This window comes from Labeo rohita, chromosome 9, assembly GCF_022985175.1.
Source record: "Labeo rohita strain BAU-BD-2019 chromosome 9, IGBB_LRoh.1.0, whole genome shotgun sequence".
Taxonomy (NCBI): domain Eukaryota; kingdom Metazoa; phylum Chordata; class Actinopteri; order Cypriniformes; family Cyprinidae; genus Labeo; species Labeo rohita.
Genome location: NC_066877.1, coordinates 8,459,639 through 8,464,330, shown reverse-complemented (window position 1 = coordinate 8,464,330; position 4,692 = coordinate 8,459,639). Strand labels below are relative to the sequence as shown.

At 31.9% G+C, this 4,692-nt stretch overlaps 1 long non-coding RNA gene across 1 annotated transcript; it reads right to left on the bottom strand.

Annotated features, from left to right (window-relative positions):
• Positions 1 to 3,440: 3,440 nt before the first annotated feature.
• On the bottom strand, positions 3,441 to 4,421 carry LOC127170615 (uncharacterized). The gene is made up of 3 exons (XR_007828385.1): positions 4,285 to 4,421; positions 3,621 to 3,689; positions 3,441 to 3,478 (listed from the first exon to the last, which is right to left on the bottom strand). It is a non-coding gene; the product is annotated as an uncharacterized LOC127170615 (long non-coding RNA).
• Positions 4,422 to 4,692: the final 271 nt, after the last annotated feature.

Below are 4,692 nucleotides of genomic sequence, written 5' to 3'. Positions count from 1 at the left end.
AAATAAACACTAGTGGCAGTAAAGCACTTATTTTATTGTTTTTCTCATAAATTATCATTATAGAGTAAGATTATTAATTAAGACTCACTTTTGCACAGTTCCTTGCACAATAATATGTTACTAATTCATGACCTCAAAACATTTTACAATGCAGTTTTTGGCATATGATTTGTAGACTGTCTGATGGGAAACGTACACAGGTACGTTTTCGTCATGAGATCAGGTTGTTTGCAGAATAATGTGTTTTCAGATCCATATATATGGCTTTTCTTGCAATGTAAACTTGCTCTGTAGCTCACCTGGTACAGCAGTGCACTTGTAATAACGAGCGATAAAAGAGCTCAAAGTCTTACCGATGTAAGTTAAAATGACATGTATGCTTTAGCAAATGCATTTTTATCTCACATTTGCTTAATGTTGTCAGTTGGGTTTAGGGTAGACATTTTTTAAGCAATGATAAAATGGTTATAGTCGATGCATGCTATATATGACAATATTAAAAATTTTTTTTTGGTAACACTTTATTTTAAGGTGTCTATCATACAGAGCAATTACCTAATTAAATACTTAGAAGTAGCCGTTGTACTTACATGAAACAAAATGTACTTACAAACTAGGGTGTAGCTGGATAAGGTGTACAGTATAGATGCACAAGAAGTACAATCTTGATAGTAGCTTATGTCTGTGTACACTCTTAATAATAAAGGTGCTTTAAAAGGTTCTTCACAGCGATGCCACAAAAGAACCATTTTTGGTTCCACAAAGGTTCTTCAAAGAACTATCTCTTTCTTACCTTTTTATAATCTGAGGAACCTTTCACCACAAAGAGCCTTTTGTAAAATAGAAAGGTTAACTTAGTTACATGGCAAGTACATTTTGTTTCATGTAAGTACAACGGCTACCACTTAATTAGGTAATTACTCTGTATTATGACACCTTAAAATATATATATATATTTATATTAGTTGATACTGGATATTTAATTGTTAATGCTTATTTCCTCTATTTTACATTTGCAATGCTCACCTAAAAAGAGCAAATCTCAAAATAAATATCCATTTTCATATTCTACATTGTAATGTTGTAAAGCCTTAATTCACTTGTACTATTTGAAATAAATTTAATTTTTTCTTACTTGTTTTTTATCTATGTTCATTCATTCATTCATCAAAATAGTAAAATATCTATCATTTACTGGATATAACCAGAATTAAATATTGGTGCATTCCTAACAGGGTCAGAAATTAACTTTACCATTAAGGGGCAATATTTGCTCCCTGGAACTGATTTTCAGGGGTATTTTTTAAAATCACCTTATTATTATAGAAACCATTCTATGTTGACTTTAATGTCAAATACTTAAATTAATCCAGTTGCTTTAATCAATATTTTAAACTGTTGTCAATAACAATAGGCTGTTTAAAATAGTGTCTAAATTATATATGTAAAAAAAAAGAACAGGAGCTCATAGGGCTGCAATATTATGACAAAAATCATTATTGTAGATTACTGCTCTTTATATTGTAATAATGATTATTAATATCGATACAGAAAACAATATAAAATGTTTTTGGTTTTGACCACATCTAGCACATGCTATGCAAAAACTCTTGTTATAGTCACTGAAGCTACGAAATTAATCTTTATTTACAACGTATTCCTAAATTCAACAGAAAAACGTTCGATTGGTTATAAGGCTCAACGCTGCACAAAACAGATGTAAAAGCAATCCGATGCAATGTGAGCAAATCTAAATGTAGGCTAATTCCGCAAATCGACACTTTCCATTCATTTATACTTTTAATTTTAATCACGACAACCGTGATATGTTGTTTAATTGTGCAGGGGCATTTTTTGCCCCTTTGTCTTGAATTTATGAGGCTTTTTTTTTTCATTTTAGTGGCATTTTCTACCCTGATTCATAATAATTCATAATAACAGATGGGTCAGTTCTTTAAACAACCAATCTTTCTACTACACTTGTAAATTCTAATTAGTAAACCTTACTTTAAAAAAAACATGCAAACCGATTGCCTTGAAAAAACCAAATAAAGTGAAATAAGAACAGTATTTTGTACTTACAAAGGTTTATTTAGTGTTGTAAACTTACACGCAAGTTCTGGTAACTCAGAATCACTTAGTTGTATTTACTTGAACAGAAATCTAATTTACTTGCTAAAACCATGCAAACCGATTGCCTTAAATAAATCAAGTAAGCGTTACTCTGGTGCTAGAGTAATGCTTACTTGGTTTATTTAAAGCTATCGGTTTGCATGGTTTTAGCAATAAATTAGATTTCTGTTCAAGTAAATGCAACTAAGCACTTAAATTACTAACTATTAATTTAAGTAGTAATAGTAACTAGTAATTTAACTAGTCTAGTAACTTAAGTGCTTCAAAAATCCATTACAAATTAATGAAAACAATGTTCCATTCATATGACACATACATTTAAGGCAGTGACAATTCAAAGTTAAAGGTAATGTATTACACAAACCAACAACAATCTGATACAAACCGACAACAATCTGATTTAGGGTATGCTTAGTGTACTGGGTAGGCTGCACACGTTGCCAATGGTTTATATAATTAAAGTTCAAAAAGTCACTTTAGTTTCAGGGTTTTGTTTTGTCCCAAGTAAAGCACCACACTTTGAATGTGAAGTGTTTTTCATGGTATTAGGTAAATCCAAATGTAGCAGTAATCCAAATGTACCAAATGACATTCCAGAAGCAAACAGTTGATGTAGATTCTACAGACTGTTCTTTGCAGTGTACCCTGAACAATGATGGCAGAAGACACAGGGTCAAGGCAGAAAAGATTTGGAGAAATACATCATCTTTAATGATGGTCAGCAATCCAACACATATTAGTGTCCAGACTGCATCAACATCAGACACCTGCATAAAAAACAAACAAATAAAATATTCAATAGGGCAATGTGATGGTTATTTGTCAGTGTTATCTGTCCTGCCTGGTTCACCAAAAATTTAAATTTGTTATCATTTACTCACCCATGACTTTTGTTCATTTTGGAATGACATGAGAGAGATTAAATGGCATAGTTTTCTTTTTTGGGTGAACGAGGTATATAATCAACAATAATCTTATAGAAGTATCTCAGTAATATAAGAGCAAATACACATTACATTTTCCCACAATTAAGTGTTTGTTTAAGGTGTATTTATTTTTTTTTTTTAGAACTTACAAAGCGGGTTAGTAGTAGAAATATCTGGGGTAATCGCAAAATGAAACAGGAAGGCCGGAGATGGGTGTGGAGTGCTGTCAAATCTGGGTTCTAGAAGAAAAAAAAAAAAAAAAAAAAAAAAAGTTTAAGACATTCAAGTGTTACAGTACAAATGTTTTTGTCAAAGTGTCAATAAAGAGGTCATTAACTGTTTATTTTAAAAATTTTGAAAACAATTAACGTAGCAACATACATTTTAGGGGCTGTAGGGTGTGAAGTGTCCTCTTAAATCTGCAAAAAAAAAAAAAAGTGGTTAGAGGTATACTGCATATGCAAGACTTTTTTTTAAATGAAATTGTAAATAGTGTAGCACAGTGATTACTGAGTAAAAAAAAACTGCTGTACTGCTGTGTATTAGCTTGAAATATCTCACCTCCAGTGTACTGAGGCCTGTGCTGATGAGACCGCTGTTCAGAGAAGGCAGTTGCCACAAACACTTGTCCTAAATATGACAAATAAAAGTAAGTTACACTAGTGTTGTGGCTTCTAGATTACAGACACATTCATTCCTTGATAGTTGCATGTTTTAGAAGGGTTACATTAAGAAAGAAAGAAAGAAAGAAAGAAAGAAAGAAAGAAAGAAAGAAAGTGTCCACATTTCTATACATATCTATTTGAGGCCACAGTCATAAAATCAATTCAAAAGCAGCATTTCCTCTGTATTACTGTAGAAATAACAATTACTGTGAGACAAAGAGCTCATTTAATTTAAACCACAAAGGTTTAATCATGCAATGGCAATAATTGTGATGTATTAAAACATATCATATGATGACATTTATCATATGATGATAAAATTGTAAATTGAAAAATTAACTTAAAATCAACATGGGTTTGCGGCATCAACTCTGGGCAAAACAGAAAACTAACTACAAAGTTTTACATTTGTGACAGTAAAAAAGCATCTAGTGTAAACAGAATCACTTGTCTTTTGTCTACTTTACATGCAGCCCATGCACAAAATAGGGCTAAGTCAGTTAAAATTAGCAGCAGACAGAAAGACACATTTACACACAATTATTTTTTTGATAACTTACCTTAGTGTCTTTGTCCAGAGGTGAAAATGCAAGCAGTTTCTGCTTCTTTTCCCAGTTTCAGCAAATTCTTCGCCAGTTAGCTGGAGCCAACCGATGTCAGCACAAATTCAAAACATTGCTTGTTGCGCATGCTCTAACTGTCCTAATTTCTTCTTCTGTGGTTTTGTTGCACATTAGCAACACATTAGCGCACTTCTGCCTCTCACTGGTGTATTCATGTCATTGGTTTTGTTGTGACTACTTGAATATTTTAAGTAAACCTTACTCAAAGCAGCAAGTAAACTGTTTTTTTCACCTTGAAATTAGCTGTAACTTGATAAAAGCTAGTAAGTAGAGCAACTAAGTAAAGATAACTAATTATATACAAGTAAGGTACACTATTGGATTTTACAGTGTACCGACAACTTC